The sequence below is a fragment of the Panthera leo genome, chromosome F2 (assembly GCF_018350215.1).
Source record: "Panthera leo isolate Ple1 chromosome F2, P.leo_Ple1_pat1.1, whole genome shotgun sequence".
Lineage (NCBI taxonomy): Eukaryota > Metazoa > Chordata > Mammalia > Carnivora > Felidae > Panthera > Panthera leo.
The window spans coordinates 9,886,691-9,902,688 of record NC_056695.1 but is presented as its reverse complement, the minus strand read 5'-3'; the positions used below and the strand labels follow the sequence as shown (position 1 = coordinate 9,902,688).

Genomic DNA, 15,998 nt, shown 5'->3' with positions numbered 1-15,998 from the left:
CAGCGCAAAGCCTGATGCGGGGCTTGATCTCACAACCCTGAGATCGTGATCAGAACCAAAATCAAGAGTCGGACGCTTAACGGACTGAGCCACCCAGGCAACCCCTCAACTGATATTTTAAATGTGAGTATCCACACAGACTAAAGATGAAAGCAGAATGGTTAGGGGAAAACATACATACGCACAGCTTATTAAGCAGAAGTGTTACATTAAAAATTATGAGCTTTGTTTCAGATTCTTGATGGGAAATGAAAGCCTGTGATAAGGCAGATCTTTGTCGGGAGAACGTCTGTAACTCCGCCCTCTGCGGCATTTTCCCACAAGACATCCACCTTCCATGAGCCTCCCTCCCTCCCTCCTGCCCAGGATCCTGCAAAGTTTACTGTGCCTGGGGGCTCTCAGGGTAGCACCATGCACCCCTAAAATGAGGATTTCACCCCGATCAGCAGTTCGGCATCCACAGGGAACCTGTTAGAAATGCAAACTCTCAGGTCCTCCCTGGACCTTGTTAATCAGAAACTCTGGGAGCCGACTGGCAATCTGTATTTAACCCTCTAGGTAAGTCTGCTGTTTTGGAGTCACTGGCCCGGATCCAGGGCTCCCACAGCCACCTGTGTGCATCACTGTCACCAGCAAACTCCACAGTGCCCCCCAATTCCTACCCGAAGAAGGTAGCCCGGGACACTACAGAATCCCAGACGGTCTTACTGGGTCGACAGTGTGGATCACTGGATTAGGGAGTCTTGAAGGCCCTTTCGAGGAAGAGCTGTTTCGCCAAGTCAGCCCCAGTAGTTCCCATTTTGCTTGGGCACTTGCCAAGCCAGAGAGATTGGAAGGCAAGAGAACTCTGCACCCGCGGCTGCCGGGATCTTGATGCACAGAAAATCCCTGATCCCAGGAGACACAAGCTCCAGTCTCGTTTCCAGCACGGTGACAGATGCCCCAACCTGAAGGCCAGCCGTTTTGCCCCTCTCCTACTCTGCTTACAAGCAGTTATCAGTTTACTTTGGTGTTAAAGAGAGATGTGACCTTATTTTCCAACACCGTGCCCCTGAGAGAGTGCCCTGAATAGATTCTGTTAAGTCTACCGTGGAGCAGATTCAGCTTGCGAGGCATCATGAAATAAACCCAAAATGAGAAGTCAAAAACATGCCGCTAGAAATGGCGATAGCCATGGGGGTTGTGGGTGAAGCTGGGAAGTCAGGATGAAAACAACCTAGGTCTCAGCGTAGGGGACAGAAAGCCCACTGCCCAGCTCCCTCCGAACCCCCACTTCCCCATCCCAACAACGGAAAGTCCACTTTATAAGGCAGCCCATTCTGATCTGGGGCAGCTGTGACCTTCATTAAGTTGAAACCCGCCTCCATATCACTTTCCCCCGTGGGTCTTGGCTGGGCAACCGGCAGAGCATGCAGTCACTAATCCCTCCACCCCACAGAGGCTTTTTGAGTATAGTCAACTACTGTGTACTGAGCCCAGAAATGTGCCGGGCTGGGCGTCTGGACAGGAGAGTAGCCCATCTCCATCCGACGAGATGTGCGGGTCGGGGGACGGCCATTGGGATATCCCAACCCTCCCCACCCCCCTATCCTCTTACACTGGCCTCGGCACTTGCTGTTATATTTCGTGTTTGATATACATAGGTAAAGATTCTGGAACACCAGGTATTTGCCTTCATTTGCGGTACTGAAACAAATCTTTAAGTAAAGCCCAGTCAGTCTCAGTTGCACCCTGTCTAATTCCAAAACAGCCTGTCTGGGTGGGAAGGTGCTCCAGGAAAACCCATCAGAGGGTCACCAACAATCCCTCTCAAGCCTGGGGGGGGGAAGCAGGGTTGGCAGAGGGGACATCCCAGGGGACGGTGAAATGCAGGAGCTCTGAGAACAGCTCCAGGCAGGGAGGCACCTGCCCGAGAAGGCAAATGTGGGAATGCTCACTCCACCTTGCCACCTCAGGGAAATGAGACACGCGACCCCGGGAAAGGGAAGAGCAGGCTGGGGGGGGGGGCGGGGCAGGGAGAACGCCTCCTTCTGCCCACTGAGTATATGCTCTATACCAGCTTTTCCACTCCCCAGTGACTTGAAGATACCACTGGTGCTACCTTTTGGCCCCAGTGTCCCTGTAGGCGGGACCATAGCAATACCGACACAGCAGTGTTGTTGTCAGAAGAAATGGGTAACCTCAGGTGACCACCAGCAGCCCCCCCGCCAAGGCACAGGATCCCAAGGGTATGCCTGCCTCATGCTCCCGTCACCACACCCTCCCACAGAATGCACTGCTCGTGGCCCAGAGACATCGCCAAACCCCCCTTTGAGATGTTCTACCCAAGAGGCAATTAAGTTGGAAGAAATTTTCTGCCACAGGACTCCATAAAACTTGTAATTGGGGATGGGAAAAAAGAAATGACCTCTAAATATTTTTCACACCCACAAAAGATAAAGAATTAAACACCTGACCGCCCCAATGTAAATATTTAGTATGCAAGTTTCAACAAGGTCACATAGGTAACTCCTACCTTCCGAATACAAAGGATTTTCAACAACCAACTTATAGACCAAAAATCACATTAAGAACTCCTCTGGTTTTACCGTGAACCCTGCCCTCTTTCACGAAAGATGTGAGATACCTTTAAGAAAAATTGTCATCAGAGGGAACCAGGTAGTTTAAGAACCTAGAGAAAATTAAAGCACAGAAACCGGTCAAGACAGAGAAACACTACGCATAGTTTCCTACTAAGCCGCTATAGGTGAGCTTAAATTTTGCTTCAAGTTTATTGTTTCTGATCAAATTATTTGCCTCACGTGTTTCTGACGCATTTTCAAGTGTGTAAAGTGTAGAACACCCCGGCTGATAACAGTGCAAGAGGTACTTACTGACGTCTCCACCAAAATACAGAGGGAGATGTCATGGCCACCTCTGGAACAGTCTTCAACCCAAACAGAGGGCAGGAGGGACAAGAGGGCCACGCTGTCAGGAAGATGATTCTAAAAGGATCCAAGATAACTCCTGGCCACCCAAATGCTGCCTAGCGCCACCTACGTGGAAGGTCAAAGTTGACAAAACCAAAGCAGTGGAGGGGCTCCGTAAACCCGTGAAAGAATCTTCCCCAACAAATAAGCCTCTTGGATTGTTAAGAGCTCAGTCGGTTCATAATTTTCAACGGAGGGCCCAAAAGCCCGGCCAGAAGGCAGATGACGTGCTTCTGTCCCTAGTGAGCAAAGCCAGAATGTTCTTTGAGAAGTAACAGTTTTGAAGGACCCACTCTAGTACATGGGCCCGGTGAACCCGGATGTCTACTTGAAATTTGCTAAGAGGGTAGATCTTAAATGTTCTCGCCACACACACACACACACACACACACACACACACACACAGTAACTCCGTGAGGTAGTGGATGTGTTACTTAGCTTAACTGTGGCCACCATTTCATAATGCATACATACGCCAAAACTTCACGCTGTATATCCTACGTATGACTTTTCTTTGTCCATGGTAATTCAGTGAAGCTGGAAGAATATAAATAAAACCAATTAGGGAAAAAAACCCTCTCATAAATGAAGGTGCCATATATGTTAGATATGAGGCATTAAGGATAACGATTTTAGTTTCAGACCAATTAATACTACGCCATTCTCTGGGGCCGCAGAGGTGAGGTGCCTACACACACACGCCTCTACCGATGCGTTACCAGCGAGTGTGCGACTTTATTGGAGGTTTTCTTTCTCGCCAGAGGAAATTTTGAGGTTAGGGACGATGTATTATTAATTTTTATTCTCAGCACCCAACGGAGCGCCGTGAGCACATATAAACTCAATAAATGTGTTCGCTGAATGGGATCCAGACCATTCGGCAGAACGTGGCTGGTGTGGCATGCCTCCTTTCAGACCTGGTCAAACTTGACCTCTTCACAGACGACCTTCGTTTCTGTTCCCTCGTGTCACCCAAATGGAACAGGCTCTACGGGAAGCCTGAGAGCCTCCCCACCTGTTCCTGACACCACAATCAACACAAGATATTCTGAGAACCGAGTTCAACCAGCTACAGACACAGCCACGCAATCAACCACAATTCTATGGGCTCCACGTTGCTCTCGAGCTGATCAGCGGAGATGTTTCAAATGTTTTTACAGAAAGCCAGATAGAAATCTACAGAATCATTCCGATCTTCTAGGCTAGTAACCTTATGAAAAAAAAATGAGGTTAGCTTGGCATGATTTGTTCTTCGTGAAACGATTCTTGCTTTCAGTTATGACTATTCCCTTCCCTGCAAGTACACAACCATCTGCTTAACACTATGTTTTAGAACACTGCCAAGGATAGGGAGTAAAATAATTGAATTGTAGAGTCTAGAACGGCATCCTCCCATGGAAATATAATGCAAGCCACAGATGTGAGCCATATATGTCATTTCAAATCCTCTTGGTAGGTATATTAAAAATTAAAAAGAAGAAGATGAAATGAATTTTGACAGCATATTTTATTCAACTCAATCAATCCAAAATATCATTTTCACTTGTAATATGAAAAATATTAATGAGTGATTTTGCATTCTGTTTTCAAACGAAATCTGCAAAATCTGACATATCACACCTGCAGGATATCTGAAGTCATGCTAGCCACACAGCCAGTGCTCAGGAGTCATGGGTGGCCACCATATTGGACAGTGTGGGTCTGGAATCTCTTGTCACTTTCTGAAAAACCAGGGCATTTATCTCGATTCTGGCACCTCTCGCCTTCTCCGTGATCTCTCGGGATTATTACCAAGAGTAATGCCTTGATTTCAGCCGCCAACTCCTTTGGCATCTGAGAAGTCATTCACCTCAATCTTGAGATGCAAAACCACTCAGGTAGCTTAAGGCTGAAGCAGATATTCACAAGAATAAGTCATGAGGCAGAGATCTACCTTTATGCCCTTGCATTCAAGTTATTTAAACATCATAAAAAACAAGATTGTTTCTTCTGCCCTTTTTCATTCAGACCATATGTGGTCAGGGAAAATAATTAAAGAGGAGACATGACAGAAGCCTTTTTGGGTGGCCAGGATTGCATGAAGCAGAGCGGAGGGGAAGGGGCGCCGGAGGCAGAAGAAACAGCAGGTGCAATGCAGAGAGATGCCAGAGGCACACGGGAGCCACGCTGGGAAGAACAGGAATGGCACGTTAATAAGACTTTGTTTTGAGCATGCGGTCCGGGCTTGGAGCAGGTGGACAAGGTGATAGACGGATACCTCGGCTAATTTTGGAGACGGTACAAGAGAGGCAGGAAAGGGAAGAAGGTTCAGGGCAGGACCACGAAACAGAAAGGAGAAGATGGCCAAGGAATGGACTAAGGTGGAAGATGCACTGAGAATGCAGACAGGCAGGGGGCTCAGTCACTTAAGCATCCTACTCTCTGACCCGGCTCAGGTCATGATCTCAAGGTCATGGGATGAGCCCATGCTGACAGTGTGGAGTCTGCTTGCGATTCTCTCTCCCCCTCTCTCTCTCTGCCCCTCCCCCACTTGCCCATGCTCTCTTTCTCCTTCTCTCAAAATAAATACACTTAAAAAAAAAAAGAATGCTGAGACGGGCAAGCAGGAGAGATATTTCAGACTCAGGGACAGAGAGGATGTCAAAGGGGACCAGGGTCCTAACTTCAGTATTAAGATGCTACGCATGAGCTGGCAAGAACCATCCATCTGAAGGCCCCTCTCCCTCACGGGGCACATTCCTGATGTCAGCGTCAGCTCAGATGCAGGGGAAAGAATTCACCCCTTTCCGAAGACAAGCTTTTCATGATTCCTACGTTGTCATTTCATTAGACCACAAAGCATCGACTGATCGATTGAAAATCTATGAGCACAGACAAAAGTTGTCTTGCTTGCGAGTATGTTTGCTATGTCAGGTTTGAGGAATTTACCCTTTTATTGGGAGAGGGGAGTTTCTTACAGGAGTTTTGCTTCTTTACTTATCAAAATGCAAGGGGAAAAATGCCTGCTGACATCATATTCCCTTTATATGACTTTCTGTTCCAAGACCGGATAGAGGGGCTGAAAAGTGATGGAGAAAAGAAAACGTGATGAAGCTAAAATAAAAATAAAAATAAAATAAAATAAAAAGATGAACGTTTGCTAAGCTTTCTTTTTCTCCTAAAATAAAAAAGATGAACCTTTGCTTCATTGATGGTGCGTCCCCCATGTCACGTAGGCATCGCTGGGGTACACGGGACGCCGTTTGCAAAGCACACGGACAATTTCAGCACGGGCACCCAGACACTTCAGAGGATGGACAAGGTCAAAAGCAGAACTGAGGTCACTTCCATTCTCCTGCAACAGGCAGTGGCCTGGCATGAGGACTAAAGAAGTGTACCCATCAACCTGACTGGGCCACCAGGTGCCCAGATACTTGGTTACGCAAGAGTGTGCTTGGAAGGATGTTCCTGGGTGAGATTAACACTTGACCCTGTCCACTGAGTGAAGCAGACTGCCCTCCCCGCCCCACCCCCCCGACGCGGGTGGGCCTCATCTAGTCTGTGGAAGGCTTGAATACCACAAAAGGGGAGAAGGGACAATCTGATCACTGCCAGATTCTGTGAGCTGAGACATCGTCTTGCCCTCCCCTCACACTGGAACTTACACCATGGGCTCCCCTGGGTCTCCAGGCTCCAGGTGACAGATCTGGGACTTCCCAGCCTCCATACTCGCACGAGCCACTTCCTTATAATAAATCTCCCTTAAAAAGAGACGGAGATAGGGACAGAGGCAGAGACAGCAACCTATCGATTCTGTTTCTCAGGAGGATCCTGACTAACACAAGGTCTGTATGAATCTGGTAAAATACAAGGTCCAAATTAAAATGAAGATATTCAAGTATTTCGGACACCAAATGTATAAACACGTCTCATCACGTCTTGGTGTCCTGACCTTACAAGGTCTCGGTGATGCCGTCTCTCGATCGCTAACTCGCGGTACCTAAACACCTTTTGGGAAAGGTCCGAAGGGCAGAGAGAGCTTTTCAACAGCTGAATGCCTCGCGTTCAATGCCTCACATGAACTCCTATCACTTCGGTGGAATATTCACGTAAAACCAATTTCCAAACAACACAGGTTGATACGTACTTCAACTTACCACGAGATGCAGATGCGTATGGTTGGAAAACTCTTCCCCCTACAAGAGCTATACATTTCAATCCGCTAACAGGAATCAGATAGAATAAAATCTCCACGAAATTAAATAACTGAGCTGCTAGACAGCTAGCTGATCCCTTCAAAGATGGTGGCCACGCTGACCAAAGCACTAGGAGAAGGTTTACGTGGTCACACACCCGATCCGCGCTGCAGGTTGGACCGAAGCCCGCAAAAGCGAGGAATCGCACCCGGGAGCGGCCATATTCAGAACCGACACAAAGATCTCTCTTCTCCTCTCATGGTCACTACACAAGAACAAAATTTATTGGGAAGAATAACATCTGATTCTGAAAAATCACAACATTCCAATGAATGAGCACTGGAATGAGCACGGGCCAGGGGACAGATTAAAAGGATTTTTTAAATCCCCAACTCACAGTCAAGAGGACAATGAGCTTTCCCATTTCACCTTGTTCTGACCGCGTAGTCAAGACACAGAAGCGTTGTCAGGATTCACTGGTATTTCTCAGCACGTCTGAGTTCCTAGTTTCCAACGGTCTGTTTCTGACCCACTGTGGAAGCGCTGACCCCCTGGTAGCCAGGGAAGAAAGAGCTTGTACGTGTATGTGAATAAACATGCACACACGTCCACGACTGTGGAGTGTCTGCACTGAGATTTGAAAATACGTCCTTTGATATTAGTCACTAAACTCCACCCAAAGACTGCAATCAACAAGCAAGTACCGTGAAAGATTAAAAGCCTGGAAAAGAATATACAAATAATTCCCTTTTGCAAAATACACACAACATGAAAATGCCCCAACCAAAGTCATGGTGATGAGATGGGGCATCACAAGTAACTGAATATAACTCAGAAGCAGGGGAGATAGCCCACAGTCCACACAGCTGACCGGGCAGGTCTATGAGGCTGACGGCTGGGGCCACAACGTCAGGGCCGGCTTCTGGGATGGCCAGCACCGTTTCCCAAGCACTGGTTGCGTTTTTACGGCGGGTGCATTTCTCTATCATGTCTGCTCTTGTGGTTTTTACAGAGGGACTAGGTGCCTGAAAGCTGGCATCTCAGACTTTAGGGCCTTCGAGGTCCCACAGGCAAGGACCTCCTCACCTCGCACCCCGGTCGGAAAGCCTGCCAGGTGCTTGGCACAGTTTCCGGCCACGTGGATTCAGCAGCTTCCGTGACAGCATCCCTCTCACCCTGGAAACTGTATTTTCAATATGTAAACAAATCCCACAATTTCAGCAAGGCATGAGGGCTGTGCAGAAAATGCGGCAGGACGATGGGAAAGAGGGAAAGAAGGGTGGTCAGAGAAGGGGCGACCTCAGCTTCAGCGGTCAGGGTGAGTCTCTGAAAACGTGACTCTCGTCCTGTGACCCGTGTGATGAGAACATACAAGAGCGATGGACGGGGGCGCCTGGGTGGCTCAGTCGGTTCGGTGTCTGACTCTTGATTTTGGCTCAGGTCAAGATCTCGATGGTTCATGAGTCTGACACCCGCCCCCTCCCGCCCTGGCTCTGCACTGATGGAGTGAAGCCTGCTTGGGATTCTCTCTCTCTCTCTCTCTCTCTCTCTCTCTCTCTTTATCCTCCCTGCCCCACGTTCTCTTTCTCTCTCTCAAATAAATAAATAAACATTTAAAAAAGAGACAGATGGAAAAAGGCACGAAATCTACGAGACAGTAACACGTAACAGCAACTCATCTCTGTGGAGCACCAGGCATTGGGCAGCATCATCTTACTTAACCCTCACGGCAATCCGATGCTATACGTCATCCCCATTTTACAGATCAGGAAACTGAGGTTCCAGAAGCCTCCACAACTCACTCAAGTTTACACAGAGCCGATCTCCGCACCCAGAAAAACTCAACTATAAAACCTCCTCTCAGTCTGTCGGTCATGGGCTCCACTACTTGCTGGCTTACAGCTAAGTGTTTGGCCTGGAATCCGCATGGCCCTGACCGAGCCCTCACCCTGCCCTCACCCTGCCTTGCTCCCAGTGTAACAGAAATAAAGCTTGTAATTCCCAAGGGCTCTGCCACCCCGTTCTGAATGTGCACACAGCGTCTGCGACTCCCCTTGAATCTGACGAATCCGGGCCGTCCCAATTTCCTTTATCTCTGACACTAACAGTCTGTTGTGCGTCTGGGGGCAAAAGAATCTGTGAATGCCTTCTCTACACGTTTTTAAAGTATCAGAAAGACTGCTTCCACCGGATGCAATTGCCTAGCTTCCAATCCTGAGGTAGGGGATTCCACTATATATGACCCCCACCCCCACCCCGGCCCAGGTCCTTCCAAATAACAGGATTCGGTTTGTATCACTGATAGGCAAATAGAAATAAAACAGAAAGCAGCAAGGCCCTCTCAGCGTGAGCTCCAGAATGTACCCTATTTCACCGATTCTAAGACACATCTGTTTTCCCATTTTAATACCTTGAAATGAGGATTCATATCACAGCGGGTGGTGCGTCACAGTTTAACTGGTAGTATGTTTTCTCTTCTTAGCGTGCCATGCGATAACGATGCATCTTAAGATCAACAGCGGGGTAGGTTAGGAGACATTCAAAATGGTGCCAATATCAGGTTCCCCACCCCTCATCGCCTTTCTTTCCTTCCAGCCCAACTGGCTGGTCACCACAACAGCTTTCTCATTGACTCCCCATTTCCGCTCTTTCCCGACAGTCCATTCTCCAAAAGGTGGGCCACATGAGCTGCCGGAGCCCGGTCCTCCTTGCGTCCCACCCTCCAGCAGCACCCACGACTTTAGAATAAACAGAAACTCTCCCCTCCATGGCCTTCAAGGCCCTGCTGACCTGGTCCCTCTGCTGCAAGTTCCCGTTCTTCACAAATGCAGGTTCTGTCTGCCTCAGGGCCTTTGCACAAGCCACCCTCTCTACCCAGGGACCTTCCAGAGGTTGCCCCCCCCCCTCCTTTTTTTTCACTTAAGGCTCAGCTCAAACATCCTTCTTGGAGCCCTCCAAGACCACCCAGCCCAGTTCAGATGGTTACTGTCATTATTTGTTTGTTTATCTTATTATCTTTTGCTTCCACTCATGCCATAAAGCCTAAAAGAGGTAGGAACCTTGTCTTCCTTGGACACTGCTTATCCCCAGTACCCAGGCAGGTGCACAAAGGATCCTCTATAAATACCCATTTAACATAATAACCATAATAGAAGACATTACTAAGCTACATTTATGTGTATAGTTACTTTTTATTTTTTTTTTAAGTTTATTTATTTATTTTGAGGGAGGGGGCAGAGAGAGGATCCCAGGCAAGATCCCCACTGTCACCACAGAGCCCAATGCAGGGTTCTAATTCACAAACTGTGAGATTATGACCTAAGCTGAAATCAAGAGTGGGACACTTAACTGACTAAGCCACCCAGGCACCCCTCATAGTTACTTCCTTTTCATTAAGTTCCAGCCAATGGGACAAAAAAAATGCTGACAATGATCATTTTGAAGTGTATCTGTGATTCTTCCTGAAAAGTCAAAAAAAAAAAAAAAAAAAAAGAGAGAGAGAGAAAGAACAAAGAAAGAAAGAAACTTCCAGTGGGGCTTATGAGGAGCAAATGCTTTGCCTTCCCAGATAACCACTCAGAAATTTCCCATATGTTTCTAAATTGTATCTTTAAAAGCTTTATCTAGACTGGATAATTTCAAAACCCATTGATTTTGCTCGGATGTATATATAAAACATACCACAGAATTCTTATAATTCTTCTAGAAAACCTGTCGGCCAAGTGACATACTGTTTCCTTTTGCTCAGTATTCACCTTTGAACTTCCCTCTAAAGTGTTTACAATTTTAAACCCCAGCTTTAGCTCCAGTTCCAGTTTAAAATTGTTTAAATCATCCACATGGTCACTATTTTTATCACTAACATACACTGGAAAGAGGAAGCAATTTGTTTCATCTACTAACTACTAAAGTTTCCAAAACAAAACAAAACGAAGAAATGAGTCTTATGTCTTTGAATGCTGTGGTCTTCTCTAATTCTCTTTATGAGACTCAATGTTAAAAACGTGAACATTACATTCGTCCTTTCTCACAAGAAGGAGGAAATCTAACGTGTCAGAAAAGGAAGATACATGACGTAAGGTCATTCATGCTGCGTTACAAAAGATCATCTAGAAACAAACCCAGGCTTAAAAACAGGAGGAAAATGTATTCTGCAGAAATTCTGAAGCTTTGCCCATACCTTAATTATCTGCAGTTACCTGCGTGGATGATGACACACACAAACAAAGAAAAATTGTATTTCTTACCACTTTCTCCCCAATCTTCCGGGCCGGACGATCCTGTAACGTATCCATCCAAACCTCAGAATCAACGCTACCTTTAGTTTCTTTGGTAAACATTTTGGGCAGAATTTGTGTTCTGTTCTGAACAATTCCCCCAGACGACTTCTTTGCATTTCTATAACAATGTCAATTTTAGTGGCTGCGAGAAACACGAAATTAGGCTCTGGCTAAACTGTCAGGTTGAAAAAAATGAGCCCGCTGAACGAAGTGTTCATCCAACGTTTCATTCATCACCATAACGTATTTGATTATTTGATGTTTTTAAGTGATCAAAATGAAAAACAGGTCCTTTAACCCAAGGGAAAGAAAGTCAGTGGGGGTTCAAGGAGGCTAAGACTTTCACCAGATCCCCTGAGCCAGAAAGCCAGAAACAGTCCTAACACTACCTTCACCCTCTAGGCCACGTGCACCCGCCTTTACATAGTTCAAGAAAGTCAAACCTGCCGTCCTTCTCCTCAACCCTCTTAAAATAAGGGGGCTTTAATAAAGAATTGCAAAATCTTAAGAGGTGGCCTCTAAACACTAAAATTAGCTTAAGGTCTCCTGCCTCGTACCCCTTAATGACTAAGCACTGCTCAAGAACTTCAAAGCATGTCACTTGGTTACGAAGAAGAGATCTGTTGGTATCAGACCCAAAAAGAATGTAGGGGAGTACCTCCAAGACAGAGGTTATCCCCCTCGGTGTGGTGGAAAGATTCAGGGGCTCTGGGGCACACACGGCCCAGGGGTAAAACCACTGCGATTCACCCAGTCACTTTGCGTCACCAGCAGAAAGGAGATAACAACTATCCTGCCTTGGAAGAAAGAGAACATGCTGTCAACTGCCCAGAACGAGGCCGGTCCCCGAGCCGGCCCACAGAGACAACTCAGATTACAGTCCAGAAAGCCTTCTTCTTCTGAGTCCTCTTATTCACTTGCTACCCTTGGTGCTGTACTAAATAGAATGGATATATTTTTTCTCGGATGAGTCATGGCTTTGCAGAGCTTCAGATCCTTCGTCCTGCATATCAATTCTCATTGCATCATACCGGGAGTCAGAAAACTGGTAAAAACGAGAATAAACGAGAAGTTGTTCTCTCTCTATTTTTTTTAATGTTTGTTTATTCATTTTTGAGAGAGAGAGAGATAGGGAGGGGCAGAGATAGAGAGAGAAGGAGGCAGAATCCCAGGCAGGCTCTGCACCATCAGCACTGAGCGGGGCTTGAACTCATGAACCGTGGGACCGTGACCTGAGCCAAAACCAAGAATCGGATGCTTAACCGACTGAGCCACCCAGGCGCCCTGAGAAGCTGTTTTCTTAAATCAAGTCATGACGTAACTGGGTTTCTTATCATTTGTTTCTCTCTCTTAAAAGTTAAGTATTGAAAAAAGGTCCAGGTTTATAGGGTGTCAGGGTGGTCAGAGGGTTAAGGTGTGAGACTCCTGATTTCAGCTCAGGTCATGATCTCACAGTCGTGAGATGGAACCCCTTGTCAGGGAGCCTGCTTGAGATTCTCTCCCCCTCTCTCTCTGCCCCTCCCCTGCTCTAAAATTAAAAATTAACAAACATTTTTTTTAAGTCCAGGTTACTTGGAGATCCTCTGGGCTCAGAACAATCAACCTTATCCTATCACGGAAAAAAATGAGAGTAAAGAGTACGGTCGATCAAGTAAGATTTTTACAAGCACCGTTCGTCGTAACACCTGAATACCGTGGCTTTTCAGAGAGAAAAGTGTGGCCAAGTAAACAGTCTAAAAAAGTTGGACATACAAAGGACAGATTTTTTACAGAGTTTATTCCTAAGGAGGCTGTTAGGATCGGTGTGGCGGGAGTATATTTTGGGGAGAGGGCAAACAATGGGATTACTAAATTAATCCGTCCCATTCTCCTGGACCACAAATGTGCCTCGTCTATACCAGCATTATCCACAGCTCCACCTACCTGCCACACTGTATCTACAGCAGCTATGGTATGGCAGGGCCCCAAAAGTTAAAGCCATGCCTTTGCTTAGCTAAGTAAACTGTTTGGGAAAGAGAGAGATATCGTTTCAAAGTTAAAAGGGCTGGGGGCGGTGGGAGAAAACCTCACAATGAATGTACACTTCCGACAATCTTTTAAAATATCTAGGTAGCAAACGTAATCGTTTGGGTACAGACACTCGGCAAGTAAGTTGTTTTAATTTTTCTTATGTTAGCTAATTAGGCTGCTCTAGAGATTTAAAGTGCAAGTAAGAATTACAGGATCTGGTTGATGTATATACGGGGCACACATTTGTATTTTATTCCCTTTTGACCCAGCGGGAGTTACCTAACCGTTGTGCCAATATGCTTCTTTCAAGTACAAATGGAAGTATTATTGTCAACCTAGAGAATGAGGGGGTTCAGAATGGGGTCCAGACTGGGTTTCTCCCAATGGCCAGGCTTCTCCTCAATTAGGCCCTTAAGGATAATTAAGTCTCCTTATTATGAAATGTACCTGGATAGGACTGTTCAGGACTATGTGCTGGCCCGTACAGATCTCCTTATTGTGCAGAAGAAAACACGCAACAGATCGTCAGTCATAACAAAACAACAACCCAATCTCAATTCTGATCTAAAATTAAACCAATACTTAAAATAGACCATGACTTAGAAATTCTTCCATTTTAAAAACAAAAACAACTGTACAGAAAAACACAGGGACTGATAACAAAAATTAAAAAAAGAAAAGTAGGGTGCTACTCACCTAGCACTGGGTTTCGGGCACTGCTCAAAGCGCTTTACCGATGATCAGGTTGACAAAGCACGGCCACCTCCCTGTTCAATTAGTGACTTTACTGTTTTAAGATCCATACTAGCACCAGAAATATCGTAGGATAAATCAGTGGGGATGTTACGGACAAAGAATTCTGGCTTATCATCACCTCGCCCTTAGGTTAAAATAATTATGCTTATTAATAAATAGCTCATCTGAATGACCAGGGGTTGTGATGTCACAAAATATATACAAGTTAGTACAGGTATTTTCCATAGAATGACTCTAAGTGTGAATTGGGGCGGGGGGGGGGGCGGTGCGGAGGGAAAGGCTGAATAGGTATCTTCGACACCAACAAGGGAAATGGGGAAAAGCAAACTCATATTATTGATATTGCAAAAACGCTTAGTCTACTACCACATTGCCCTTCTCAAAAACAGACCAGTTTGCAGTCCTTACAATGCCAGCCATGCAATGTTGTCACAGATGTGTGCCAGATTTTGCACAGGGCATGGCCGCGGTGGCGGGGGGGAAACCCAGTTTGCCCGGATCTCAGGCAGCGAAGAAAGCCCGTCCATTTCTGCGGCTCACGAAACGAGTCACAACTTGAAAGGGTTAAGAAGCCGGGCACCAGGTGTTTTCCTTCCACTTTCCCCGAGTAACTGAAGCACACGGCAAAGTCACCCCTGCCACCCTCCCCGCAAGCCTGCGCAGAGGCACCACTGTCACTGCCATTTCCACCACGCTGCTCCTGCTCCGACAACAATCGGCGGGCACCAGGCTGGGCAGCGGGCACCGGCGCCTCCCCACAGCCTGCAACGCGCGGTGCTGCGAAGTTATGAGCTCCGCTGGGTGACGGGGGCACGAGTGAGCCAAGGATACTTTCATTCCCTCTCGAATCTGTGTGCTTTCAAAGAAAGTGGAGACGAGGGAGGCACGGGCGGAGCCGGAGGGGGCAACCAAATACAAACTTTCAGAGCCTCTGAATCTGCATTTCTTGCCAGAATTGCCCAGCCGGCGATCAGGAGATCCAGACACACCCCCCCGCCCCCCCACCCCCACCCCAACAAGTATTCAGCCCCGGAGGCTGCAGACCCCGCGAGGAGACGCGGTCCCTCGCCTGCCCGCTCCCCCAGCAGCAGGCAGCAGGCGCGCTCCGGGAGCCCGCCGCTCGCGCCCCGCAAGCCCGCCCGGCTCCGCAGCGCCCCTGCCCGGCCTCCCCGCCCAGCCCGGACGCGCAGCCGGGCGCCTCCCCCCTTCGCGGCCCACACCGCCGGCCGGGGTCCGTCCGGGCCAGCGCGGCCGCGGGACCGGGCCGGACGGACAGCCAGGCGCGGCGCGGAGGCTCGGGGGCGGACCCGGCTGCGTTCCGGCCGCGCGCGCCTCCCGCATTGTCCGCAGCCGGGGCGCCGCGCGGCCCCCCGCCCCGACCCCCAGCCCCTGCCCGGCCCGGCCTTACCTCCTCGGCCGCCCTCCCCGGCCCCGGGCGGTGCGGTCCGCGGCCGGGCGCCAAGCTCCCGGGGACGACGGGTAGGAAGGTCGGGCCCGCCACACGCGGGGTCCGGGCCGCCGGCGCCGCCGGAGGGCCGAGCGCGGGCCGCGGGGGCCGCCGAGTCCTCGCGCCGCCTCCGCGGGGCCACGGATACGGAGCTGCCCGCGCGAGCCGAGGCGGCCCGGGACGCAAGGCCGTGGAGGGCCCGGCCGGCGGCGGCCGCGATGGTTCGGTCTGCACCGAGTGGGAGGGCTCAGGCGGGCTTCGCGGAGCGCGAGGGAGGGAACTTGGAGCGAGTTGCCGCGGCCCAGAGCGCGTGTCCCTGTGGAGTGTGCACGCCCCTAAAGAGCGCCCCGCCCCGCCCCCG

General features: G+C 48.5%; 1 long non-coding RNA gene across 3 annotated transcripts in view; it reads right to left on the bottom strand.

Annotated features, from left to right (window-relative positions):
* LOC122210637 overlaps positions 1-15,683 on the bottom strand; it is a 140,595-nt gene extending 124,912 nt beyond the window's left edge. For 2 of the 3 annotated variants that reach the window (XR_006198143.1, XR_006198145.1), the window contains exon 1: positions 15,599-15,683. This is a non-coding gene — a long non-coding RNA (uncharacterized LOC122210637). Of the gene's footprint in view, positions 1-14,130; positions 14,254-15,598 lie in introns of those variants that run through there. The other variant, XR_006198144.1, reaches the window with a different exon arrangement.
* Positions 15,684-15,998: the final 315 nt, after the last annotated feature.